The 13,673-nt window shown below is 40.3% G+C and overlaps 1 protein-coding gene across 5 annotated transcripts in view; it reads left to right on the forward strand.

The window, feature by feature from the left end:
* Positions 1-1,198: 1,198 nt before the first annotated feature.
* Positions 1,199-13,673, forward strand: part of si:dkey-237h12.3 (teneurin-3) — a 159,170-nt gene continuing 146,695 nt past the window's right edge. For 3 of the 5 annotated variants that reach the window (XM_036000996.1, XM_036001001.1, XM_036001017.1), the window contains exon 1: positions 1,200-1,865. The gene's annotated coding sequence lies outside the window, so the exon portion shown is untranslated. Of the gene's footprint in view, positions 1,866-13,673 lie in introns of all 5 variants that reach the window. The other 2 variants (XM_031303728.2, XM_036001013.1) reach the window with 2 other exon arrangements.

Genomic DNA, 13,673 nt, shown 5'->3' on the forward strand with positions numbered 1-13,673 from the left:
TATTGACCCTGCAGACCATAGCTTGAAGGTCTGTGATCTACCATTGGCATTGTTAGTCTCTCTCTCTTCTCTCTCCCTTAGAACCAAAATGACTCTCCCTCAAAATGCCTTTCTAGTGAGATTAGTGGGCTGTTGCTTTTGTAATTAATGAAACTCTGCTTTACGCAGTCTGTCCTCTAAGTGCTATCATTGAAGACCATGAGATAGCGTCTCATATGTTTTCTTCAATCACGAAGCTTATTCAAAGTAAATGTGGGTTTGGTTTAAGACCGGGGTGTGGGCAATGTGTACTTATCTCTTTAACTGGAGCTCATCAAGATGAATTTTCACACTTACAAAACACTGAAGAACTTTGACTTTGTATGTAAAATCAGCCTATCAAAACCCTCAAAGCATGCTCCCATTATGTTGTGTGTTAATGTGAAAGGCATGGGGACAGCATCTGAAAATGATATGCATTAGAATAACATTTCTTGAAGGTTTGGGTTGATGGAACTCAAATTGTGCATATTTATTGCACATCCATGCTGCAACTGATACATTCCACTACAGATGGCAGACGGCGCAAAAACAATATGAATCAACATTTATTCGACAGCCAGTCTAGAATGCAACGTTTTAATTCGAACAAGTCGTTTAGGCCTTCTTGTTTATTTAACAGTTTAACAGCTTAAATAAGCCTTAGCTGCTAGTCTTCTGTAAGAAATAACACATGTATGTACATCAGTCTGCCTTTCCCTTTTTTCCATCCTTTTGCCAGACTGAAGGTGAGACATCGGAGATTTGAGAGTTAGCCAATTATATGGCAGCACGCGACATAGGTCAGCTTAATGAACAGCTTCCCCAATACAAAAGAGAGGAGAGGAGAGCAGGCTGAGGGAACACAGGCAGGTAGGCTGAGAGGATGATGTAGCTCAGAGTCAATCCACCTCTACTGTTTTTATAATACATTTATGGATTTTTCTAGCATATAACTGACTACAAACTAGACTTTTTTGGTAGTTGCTATTGCAATATTCTGTGACCTATTGTGTTTGCTATTCATAATTACATAAGGCATCTGTAGAGACACAAGTGAGTAAATGCGTCAGTTATCAAACTGGTGTAGTCATATACTGTAGGGAGCTTTTAAGGTGAACTGTATTTTTTTCTCCTAATAATAGAACAGCTATTTGCATTTGCACACCGGCTGGAGTTCATAGGTGAGCCTCCTTCATGTTGACGGCCTGCACCGCTACACCGGTGCCGATAGGCACACCAAAGGCGACGCTGAGGAAAGCGGCAGGATGCGCAGTTCATCCGCTGACAAGTGCATATCGGACAAAAGAGCAGCTGAGCGGCTGGTGAGCCTCCGCATTCTTACCGACTGAGTTTTCATTAAAAAAAAAAAAAAAATAGAAAGAAAAAGAAAAGCATCCTGCATCGCTGCTGGGCGACAGGAAACAAAAACTGTGTTACCTTCTGAAAAGGGGACAACTGCATTGTTGGAAGTATTGGCTGAGCGCTGAACCACGGGGATGACGGGGGAAGATTTCATGAGCAGAGACACGTTTCAAACGGAGCTGGCAGCTGAAGCTCTAGCTGCTCCTGACACCAGCACGCTGCACAACATCCTCGCACAAGTCTACTATTCCGAGTCGTGCATGGGTGGCATCGACGTGTTACCAAGCCAAGCGCGTTCCTGTGGGAATTTGAAAGAGGTGTCTTTGAAGAATTTCAACTGTGCCAAATTGCACACGCAGCTATTGTGAGGCAAAGGCACCGCGACGCACTGTGCCCACTGCTGCCTGCAAGTTTGGACTAAAGCGCGCCGCTGGAAGTTTATGTGCCGCTGCCTCGGACAGGCTCGCCGAAGCTCCGTGCAGGTCAGTGTGCTGTTAGTGCTTTTATTCTTTTGGTCTAAATAGATGATAGGCCAATTTGGACTGCACGCTCTGTTGCAACATTCCGAGTCCCATGACAAGATGTGGAGGCGAAACCTGCCGGGCTCCTATAACCCCCTTTCCCCATCAGTAGCTTACCTTGTTAACATTAATAATTAATAAGCCTGATGCGTTTCTGAACAAGTCAAATTTGCGGAAATACAGCCTAACCTAAAGTTCAACAGTCAAAAAGATGCAGTTAGTAAACGTCACCTACTGTGCTTTAGAAAGTATCATTTGTTTTCATGTTGTGCTTTCAAAGATTTTGTAGGTCTTGGATATTTTAAAATGTCATGTTAAAATGGGACAGGGGAGAACATCATTTTGTTGTAGCTTTTCTGCAGGTTACAGCGCAGTCAATTTGTTCCTCAGCGATAACTATAAAAACACAATATTCCTCCCAGTCTCCATCACCTCTCACCTCGGTGCCCTCCTCAAGACCTCTGACCAAGAGCTGACACGTTGGGGTGGCTTTGTTCCAATAAGTGAATCTATCTGCACATAAAATGCTATATAAAAACCTGAAAGCCTCACTGGGGTGCACATGCAGAGATAACCCGCTCAATCCACTAATATTTCAATTGTCAAAGTGCTTACACACACACACTTGCTAAACTGTACCATATCTATGGTTTTGGCTTCAGGTGAAAGAGGAGGATAAATTTCATCAGAGCCACTGAATGAATTCGAAAGAGGCCTCTAGGACGGTTCTCTTTGCCACAGGGATTCAAAGCCTCTTGGGTCAGACATGCGCCTGCAGAAGCTGCAACTTCTGGGTTGTATTTTCTGCATTAGGAGAGTGGAGCGGTTGTCTGACAACCAATGCAATGTGTAATTTGACGTGTTTTAGTATAATTTCATGAGGTTTTGGACGTGCTGGTAATTAAACAAAATAGTTAGGACATCTGCTGGGTTCATTTCCTCCATTTTATTGTACCCCAGCTATATAACATGGTGACTTGTCTTAGTGCTTAAGCCAGATGTTGATCTGATTTCACTGTGACATGAATCGGGCAATACGCAATCTGCAAACACATGCATCTGAGTCCATGTGATAGCCCAGAAGGACAAGTATATCTGTCCAGCTAAATTGATGTATGGCTATTATCCTGAGTGCTGTTGAGGAACTGCACAGGTTGAGGCAAATCATATTGCATACTTTCATTATCATAGACAAAATGGCGTTTGAGTTTTCTTAAATGAAAGTGGCAAGTGTATTGTGAAACATTTGTTTGGATGTGATCGATATTCTCCTAATCTTTAGCCTTTGGCTGTGTTTAGAGGGCCACACGAGAACTAAAAACAGCTCCAAACCTTGAGAGTAACAGTAGTCTGTCTTCCTTGTGCCAGCCTGTAAAGGCATTACAGTGACACTTATTGGGTGATATTGAACATGTGGTTTTGTAGTAGGGCACTAGAACAGCTTGTATAATCTTTTTTTTTTTTTTCCAAAGGCATGGGTAATATTTTAAACTGACTTTCCTTAATCAGACATCACGATCTACAGCACCAATGTTCTGGTGACTGCCATGGAATCCTGATAAAGTCACAGTTTTCAAAGTCTTGTGTTTACCCGCTTTAGAAGTACTCTCAGTGAGAACAGTGAACGTTAGGCTACTGAAACATGTTGCACAGCTCTACAGTAAAAAGCAAAAACCCACTGTAATTGTCTGGTATACACTGTGCCAGAATGAAGCAGACAATTGCACATCTAGCACTGAGACATTTAGTGCTGTGACCCTTTTATTGAGGCTTTAGCCTAATTCCTCAGCTTCAAACGCCATTGCTCTTTAATCCCACTAATCAAAGCAGGTGACTACAATTTCTGATGCAGCCGAGAGAAGGGCATTCTCGAGGTGGTTTCTTTACTACGCTTGGAGCTTAAACTCATCTAATTACTTCAGGAATATTAGAAGAACTGTGTACACACTACTGCCACTCCATGTTCCTATCCTTAAGTAATTTCCCCTTTCATTATTCCTGCGGAGAATTTAATATTCTGTGTGATGAGAACTGCCTCCTTTAGGGATAATGCCGGATTGAGTACTGCCCTAAACAGTTTTATGGATCGTTAAGGGGCAATCAAGATTACTTCTCTCCCTCTGTAAAAATGACTTCTAAGATCTTAGAGATATGGAGGGAGAGTCAATGCACAGACCTGTGCCTATAAAACCTCTCCTTATTACTTGTTGATGCCGACAGTGGCTCAGAAGATGACCTTATGAATTATAACATTTGATATGGCAAACAGCGTGGCCGAGTCGTCTGTTTCAACACATCAAAGCAAACATGTGAAGGTTAATGCAGCCTGACAAACTACCCACATTTCCCCGGGCTCGACGGATCGGTTCCATGTCATATTTACTTTACATAATTGCTGTCCTCTAATCTGTTACTATTAACACACAGCATGCCTGGCTATTGTCTGCTGTACTCTCTTTCACCTGTTATTTTCTCTCAGTACATTTTCCCTTTCCCTCCAATGAGAATAGCCAGACATCATGATAAATAGTTGCCTTGAAAGTAAAGCATGCCTTTAGGATCTTGAAGTACTCTAGAAATTTAAAGAAACCAGGCTTTGGGATGGCGAAACCTCAGTCGGCAGACAGATTCGCATTTGTGCTTTTAATGACCATGAATCAGAGGATTATTTGGGTTTGGCGCAGTGATGTGACCAAATTTACCCTAGCTGTAAAGAAGGAAAAAAAGTTTTTCCTGCAAGTTGCCAAATTATTGTTGAAAGTCATCCGAGGATTTGGGAGGGGGGAGGGGATTGCATGCTCTTGAAATGTGCTTAGAGTAGGAATATTTAGTGACAGCACTTGATGCATTACCACTGTGGTCCTTAACTACATTGTATGCTGCACGAGGGAAAAAAGAAAAAAAAGAAGAAGAAAAAAACATGGTATGGATGCGAGCAGTTTTAAGACTGTATGCATTTAAATCACTACGTGAAACAGATTTGTATTATTTTCTCCAATTCATAAACATCTTCTATAAAATTAAAATATGGATGCCTCAAAGAGCTTTAGTAATGGCTAAGAATATGAATAGAGTTTTCTATTAACCTCAAGATGGATTTACATAGTATTTTCCATCCCGAATATTTGCTTAGTATAATGTGATACCTGCCATTGCATTTTGATAGGAAAGGAGACAGGAGCGTTCTCAAGGGAACAACTACTGTACCCGCTGCATGGCTATTGTTGACTCCAGTGCATGATCTAATGTGTTGTGCATAACATAAATTGATTCATCCATCTTATTGTGCACATACGTGCAAACGTGCTGGTGATTTTGTTGTGCGTTAGGGTTCACGAACAAAACAGCAGGGCCAATGATTGTTTGATGGCAAAGTGAAAGCCTTTCCTTAACTGCGTATGGATTACTTAAATCAAGAAAAGCGACAGCTCTTGGCTTTGTATTGAACATTTACTGCTGCTCTCTTGCCAAAGTAGGCTGAGATGAAAGCCACCTGCAAATGGCCAGAGGATGTTGTCCTGCTGGTCCAGCTCTGGGCGCAGCACCGCTTCATACTGTTATAACCTACAGATTAACATTTATGGCTCAGCATGCTCTGGTGGACTTTCTGGGTCAAGACCAAGTGGTAAGATTGAGGAGTAGGCCTGACTTTGTAACAGTGCAACTCTCCCTGTGTGCGCTGGGGTGAGCCTGGTGGGGAGAGCCAAACAGAAATGTACTTAGTTCTGTCATAGGGTGAACAAAATCAAAATGCATTGTGCTCTCTGCTTGTGAAAATTGCCCTGAGTCAATACCTGTGCAGTTTTGTGAAATCGAGACATTATATTCAAAGTCAGGAAACGTTACATATTTACAGGACTTTGCAAAGCACAGACCTTCTGTCACTAATTTACAACACACAACAGATTTGTCTTCACCAGTCAACATTATGCATTTCTGATTAGGGCTGCACAATATATCGTTTTTTTATCGTCATTGCAATATGAACTGGCGCTATATACATATCGCGATAGGCTGCGACATATCGCGATAGACACTCAGAGATTTTTTGTGTTAGTTGAAAGAAAATGTCAGCAGGAAATAACACTTTAAAAATAAACTGTCATTCTTTTTTTAGTGGTGCCTTATATATTCAATTCAATGTTCAATGTGTTCAATAAAAGTAGGTTGGAAATGATTTCCTTTCATTTGTCTTTACTTCAACAAGCAATTTGTTGTATTTTAGCAGAAAACTGAAAGCAGCAGAAATGCATAACTGAGGACACTTTAATATCTCTTTATTTATCGCAAGTAATATCATTATCGCTATATTCACAACGTTATCGCATATCGCTTATTTTCCTCATATCGTGCAGCCCTATTGTTGATGTATTTTATTTCTTTCCAAGTTTAAAACATTTTTTCTGCCCTTCATGGTGCCGTAACTTGCCATATTCTTGGGACGTGTTTCTTTTGCAGTTTTCCTATATTCGCACAAAGCAACATTATCCCTGGAGGAGGTTTCCAGAATAGCCTAAACTTGACAAGAGCTTCAGGTCTGGTCTTTTGTGGCCCCTGGCAGCCCAGTGCGAAGCTGTGCGGCAGCTATGCTTGTCGATGGAGCTGCTTGACGGCCTCAATAATTCTGTTGACGCGACCTCTGTGTTGCTGAATGCTGCAGGTCTGGCGGGTGACGAAGAGCGATGATGTGGACATGTGGTGCTGGTTCATGTGGGGAGCCAGTCAGCAACACACTCTCTGTCTTTTTATTGTCAGCAGGGTGAAGAGGAAGAAAATATTGAATATCAGACCATTGAAGAGTGTAAAACCGGCGCCTCGAGTTAGTGTAATGGTATACAGGTCAGCAATCTTTGACTTCCAGTGGAGAGCGATGTGCATTCAGTAGTGGGCCTCAGCCAATTGCTAAAGGACAGACTCTCCAAGTTTCACCCCTGGAAGTAGAGAAACCAATGCAATGTTGGTGAATTTTCAGATTGATGTTTCTTCAATAAGGCTTGCAGTCTCTCAGTATTCTGATAGTGTGCCATCATGACCTACATACATACTTCTTAAAATGCTGACAGAGAATAAAATCCTCCAGTTTTTTACGTATAGTGTTTTTTTATGTGACACCATATGCCTAAAGAGAAAGCACACTTAATATAATATTCTCTATAAAGTGCAAAAAAATAATTATTATTTTGCATGTTATACGTAATTGTTTTATTAATCAATTATTCATTCTGTGGCTGTAATTTGTATTTCTTCTAATTTTATATCATGGAAGTGGGTATTTGTATTCCTTTTGTAACAGTTATGTAGATGTACAACTCCAACAGCGGGTTGAAGTCTCTATTTGGTCAGATTTTATATTTTCCAGCAGTCACAGTAGCACAGGAGTCTTACATTCCCATTGCAGTATTGATGCTCTCCCTCATACCCTTCAGTTGTCTGCCACTATTATCTGATTGCTGTGTATATCCTCCCCTCCGCACATTCTAAAATAGGGAGGGCCAGTTTATTGTACAATCATGTGAGATGCATTTGAATGACTCCCAATGTCAGCACTTTTGAATATCTCTCTGCGTTGGAATTTTTATCTGGTAGCCAGGTTTGTATGCTCCCAGCATTTCAAATGTATTTTGAGTAATGCTTTTTAGCCACCCTCTGAGAGCTCTGTTGACGGGCTACAAAAGTGATACAATAACGTCTCTAGATGTCCAGATTAGAACGTCAGGCAAGACTGATATTTGATAGACAGATTTGTAATTAAAAAGGCACCTCTGTTGATGTAAATAAATATGATAACTGCAATATTTTTTATTTATTTAATTTTCTTTACCAGCTATGTTGTGGACAGATATGATGTGAATTGCATTCTTTCAATCACCCTCCGTGGCATTGTGATTTCGCTGTAGCTTCATTACAATGCAGCTGCGGTATCACAATTTAATGTATTTCCGTAACAATGGGTCGATCATGGATTTGTCTGTAAATTGCCACAGGTCTGTGGAGTTGATTTTATTTTTGCACACCATGGAGTCAATTCATTATGAGTAAGCATTAGATGGCAATTGTTGACACCGTCTTGCAAGATTCTCAATTAAGCGAATGTACATGGACATCATTACTTCCTTTTGCTCCCCTGTGTGAAATAATACTGCAGTGATACCAATTTGAGAGCATAGCAAACTGTGGCCCATTGAATTAAGTCTGACTGGTTTAATTGGGTGCGTGGTATGGAAGGGAGTGCCTGTTTTGACAATAGCTGGGTTCAATACTTAGTAGTCTTGGATACAGTTAAACGTTGGAGCTCAGTAACGTGCTATTACCATTTGAGATAGAAGGAGATACTGCAGACGAAAAAACCCTGCTTTTTTATATTTTGATTGTCCAGAACTAGCAAATACATTTAAAAAAAATGAATTTGCCTGTGGTTGCGGTTTTCCCACTTAAATTCAATGAATATATAACTCGTACTGTCATTGGTGAAGGGTTATTCAGGGGATTTTGTAAACATCGCTGCTCAGCTTATTATGTTGTATCCTGGCGCTGGCAGATGGATGCCTTTCTTTATTATTTAATTCACAGACAACGAAAGCAAATAATAAATAAAATGGTTAGGATTAGACGTTGACCGCTATGGTTTACTAGTGACATACAAGAAAATTGAAAAAAAACCCACTGAGTTCAGCTCAGTTTTTTAGGTGATTTGTTTTTCACAGTAGCTTTGCTTGTCTTCTAAATGTGCTGAAACTATGAGGGATGAAGCCTCAAACTCCATGTGCATGGAATAATCTGAAGTGGCTGTATCAGAGATTCATATCATTTTATCGCACTTGTGAATATTCTGCATCATACTCTGAGATAGGAGAGTTAGGATGGAGCAGAATTTCATCATCTTTCCTCAGCGTCTCACTGAGTGTAGTATTCTCATCCATCACCATGTATGCTAAGCATATAGCTGCCACGTTTTTTAATTGCCAGTAAATACTGTTATTATATTGTTGCTCTTTTGCAGAGCAACAATATAATACAACAATATAATAATAATGCTCTTTTGTTGCTTCTCTGATATGGGCAATGACTGTATATATATATATATATATATATATATATATATATATATATATATATATATATATATATATATATATTTATAGTTATAAGCCCATCCAACTCAATTAAACAACATGGAAATAGATCTGACCAGATCCCCTAAATGTTTGGATATAGAAAGATCAGCTACTCAAAAATGGATCATCTTGCCTCTGATGGTCGTGTATTTTTTAGGTAATAGTTCCTTGCAGCAAGGGATTTAGGCATTGAGCCTCGATAAAGAACGAACACAATCTGGTTCAGATGGCATCCAGAATTCACAGAGTCTGGGCAACGTGCTGCAGACAAACACTTCTGTGTCTCCAAAATCACTGGTGTCAGGGGGAAACAGGCAGCATCTGATGGAACACTGCCCTGGTTCTCCCTCTCTCCTTCACCAAGCGCCGGGAGGCAAGAAAAAGAAAAAAGAAGAACTGAAGAGAAACTGAAAGAGAAGAGGCAGAGAGGAGCGTCAAGGAGGAAAGGGAGAGAGACTCGACAAAATGAATTATGCAAAGCTGTCAGAGGCGGCTATTGTTGGAGGTGCTAGCTGTGTTAAAGGGAGAGAAACCCTGATCTACACCAGCTCCATCAACCGCTCTCACCACTCCCCATGGCGAAGAGCCGTCTGATCTGTGCTCCGGCAAATGGCCAACAACAAGATGAGGAGGGGGGAGGAAGGGGGTCGGGCCAGGCCACTTGGTGACAGGTGGATTGTCTTGGAGAGACACAACGGCAACGACAAGTATGCTCTTTATTACCGCTATTTACAGAGGTCACTGACAGGGAGATCTGTGCTGACTTGTACAGCAGCTTCGCGGAAATATAATTACAGAAGAAAGGCTTAGTGAAGAGTTGCCATTTCAGCATTCTGGTCAGTGGTGGCTACTCCGGTTTACAAAATGCTTCGTGTGCTGAAGTCAGGAGTGTGTGCCAGCTCACTTTAAACCATTGTAGTTGTTCATTAGTACGGCTGGGTACCGAATTCTATACTTTTTAGGCACCGACCAAATTGCCTCTAAAGTATCGAGTATCGAAAAATGCCTCGTCATTCAATACCCAATTTTAATAAGGAGTAAATCTCATCAGAGTCATTGAGCCAATAAGCATGCAGCATGCTTCTACCAAGATCTAATAATGTTTGTGATTGGTGGTCTAACGTTAGACAGGAAAAACTCTACGTTACGCACAGAGATGGGGCTCACGTAGTAGGAGCTGAAAAATAACTAAAAAGGTGTTTTGCCATAATGTTGTAATTTCTTTTTGTTTTATAACATTGGTATCGAAAAAAGTATCGTTTAGGAACCGGTATCAAAGTCACGATATTGGTATCGGTACGGGTATCGAATTTTTTTTTTTTTTTTTAACCATACCCAGTCCTATTCATTAGGTTAATTTTGCTTAGAACCCTTGATCAGTTCCAAGAATCTTGGACATAGGGCTCTGAGTGATTATTTTCGTTCAAAATATCAGAAAATATCCAATATTTCCTGTAGCCCAAGGTGATGTCTTCAAATGACATTCAAAATCAGGTGCTCAATTTATAAAGACATATAGACAGTAAATCATTACAGTTGAGAAGCCGGAACCAGCGAATGTTTGCTCGATAAATATCTTTCAAGGCCCTGACAACTTATTTTCTCATCAGTTCTTATCAGTTTCTTACTACGAGTCCTGGTTTCCTAAATGAACACACTATTTCCTGCTAAAGTTCGAACATCTTTGTTTACTTCACATGAGAGATTGCTTTATTCTTTTATTTTTCCTCTGTTCTGCTCTTTTACCTGGTTTGAAGTAGGCAGGGCTCAGTTAAAATATGATGTCATGTACTTCCATGCACCGATCAGGATTTAGTGACATTTGAATCTGAATCTGAAGACAGTCAGTGGGTTCTTTGGTCTCTATCAATTAAATCTAATCTAACCACACGCTCACTCATTTAATCTGCTTCCTCAGGATCATCAGGACTGTGTGATGAGTAAGGGTTAATGCCCGACGAGTGTCCATTGTCAGGTATTAATGGACTTCGGCGGAGGCGTGAATCCGCTGCACGTCGGACGGTTCACGCCTCGCCGTCGTCCATTAATACCTCACAATGGACACCTCGAAGGGCATTAACCCGCTTATACCATGGTCACTTGCCAAATAACATATTTGTAAAACATTAGTTTATTTTAATTTGTTTTACAATCGGAATCTAAAGTTTATCCAAACAATAACTCTGTTTCCCTGGTTACGCCTGACGGTTTGACTAATACGTCAGGTTCTTATGCAAATGTTGTTCACTCCCCCAGGAAATAGGAAGGACCTTAGATACGACTTGCCACCCTTAGCAACTGGAGATATTTATAGTCCGCTCAGCTGATAGAACCCTTCAGTTTAGCTACGAGCCAGAAAGCTAACGCTATGCTAGCAAGATCCAAAGTCAATAACATTGTGTACAGTTGGCAATCAGTAAAAATAATTTGACAGTATGTTGAACAAAAAGACAAGCTAGCTATCCAGCCATGTCATTGTCCCAAAAACAATATAACGACTTTTACGAACAATTTGATCCGTGATGTGAAACGTTACTGTCGGCCGCAGCGGCGCAGCCTGAAGTAGCGACCTGAACAGTGAACGGGATGTGAGATAACGTTATTCTCTGTGAAACAAAGTCAGTCCAGAGGGGGAAGTATAACTTACTTCTTGCAGCTTGTGTGTTAGCGCCATCCTGTGGTGTTCAGAGGACAAGTTGGAAATGACAGATTCACATTTCCTTTTTGATTTAATGTAGTGCATTAATTTAGAACAGTAAACAGTCAGTTTCACCAGAACTCCTTTAGTAGGTGTCCTACATCAATTTTTTATGGACACCCTGCAGCCAATCAGAATCGAGTATTCACCCAGACCATGGTATAAACCAGATTAAATGAGTTTTTGACTGTTAAACCTTTACTAAATAATACCTAAAGATATTCTTTTTTTTTTTTTTTACTTTGATTGCTGCTTATCCAAACATAAATATTTAATGTTGCGGATAAATTGTTGAGATTTGAAGTTTTTTAGGGTCTTTAAATGATAATTTTCAAAAACATTAGTTTTCTGATGTAGGGCTGTTGTAAGACTGCAGATAACGATTATTTTTCATTTCATACATGTCATTTAAATGTTGATCAATTGTTTATAACATGTCAAAAAATTGAAAAGAAAACACCCATTACAACACTCAAAAAACCCAACGATATTAAATTAACAATTCATATAAAACTGAGAAAAGCAACAAATCCTCACTCCATCACACTGAAGAAGCTAGAACCAGAGAATAAATGGAATTTGTCCTTGATGAATAACTTTTTAACGTTTACTCAGTTGCTGATTAATTTTCTGTCAACTGACTAATCAATTCAGCACTGCCTAGAAAGGGACTCTTCTTCTTGGTCATCGTTGCTTGAAGCATCTAAAACAGCCTTTCCTTTTGATGAATAGCATACCGCAAAGCCTACAAGTTGCTAATTTAATTCATTTTGAATAAAACTACTTATTGGTTCCAGGACATCTTAAAATGTTGCTCTCCCTTTTGGTCATCCATTCCGAATAACCAGTTAGAAGCATAAAACACACTTGCTCTCAGCTTTGATGAATAACTGAATATCAGACATGAAACAATTAAATCTCACTTCGATCCTTGAAACCTCTCCAACTGCCCTAAAGAGCCAATATTCTTGGACACCTCTTCTTCACACCATATTATACAGATGGTTTATGGTCTATGCTTCAAAAAAGTGCAGGGGTGTAGGAGAGTAGCAGGCGTCAGGGGTACTGTACTCAACTGTCATGGGAGTCGTTGAGACGTGTGGAGCTGCGCTACGTAGATCATGAACTGTCTTATTCCGTGCCTCACTGGCTCGCCAGAGGATCTCAGTGTGGCACTAATTTTGCAGTGTCGACTGTTCCACTGAGTGGTAATGGGTGACTGACTGTCCTGATTCAACTGCATGATCAAAGGTAAAAGGGAATGTAGAAGTGAGTGATACTGTACAAGTTAAAACAAGGACCACAGGTTTACTAAAGAAGTCATCATTTTACCAACAAAAGATTCTCTTCAAATTTAATAAGACACATCTTCACGTTACTTTTGTGTCTCTTTTTACAGATTGGTGTGCATTAGTGTGTACTCTCAGTAGGCTTACTAGAGGCAGATTTAGCATAATCAAGGCAAGACAGACTGGCCTTTATTCTTTCCTGATTAAAGTAGTCTTAAGTTTACTAGTAGTTAAAACCTTTGAAACTTAAAGCCTGCAGAAACACAATAGAATTCCCCCAAGAGCCTCTATGACCTTTTGTACATAATTTAAACTACCATGAATGTCTCTCTTGTATCCTGATAGTGTCCCCATGTGCATCGCCTGTGTACAGGCAGGACACTTTGATGAGCTGTGAAAAAGATGGCACCTTCAGGTCCTTGGAGTAAAGCATAAATGTTTATACTGGGACATGCCTGGTCACTCAAGGGCACAAATGCAATTCCTCCTATAGTGGGGGGCTTGCAGCTCAGCGGGTAAGACTTGTAGCATTAGCTATTTTTCAGACGGTGAATCTCTTTACAAGTCCATAAAGAAGAGGGGGATCGTAATCAGGGAGGCTTCTGGGCGTGTCTGCTTGTATTCATCCTGTACATTAACCTGCCAATCTGGACGGGTGTGTACAATT

Source organism: Sander lucioperca, chromosome 1 (assembly GCF_008315115.2).
Source record: "Sander lucioperca isolate FBNREF2018 chromosome 1, SLUC_FBN_1.2, whole genome shotgun sequence".
In the NCBI taxonomy this organism is placed as follows: Eukaryota; Metazoa; Chordata; class Actinopteri; order Perciformes; family Percidae; genus Sander; species Sander lucioperca.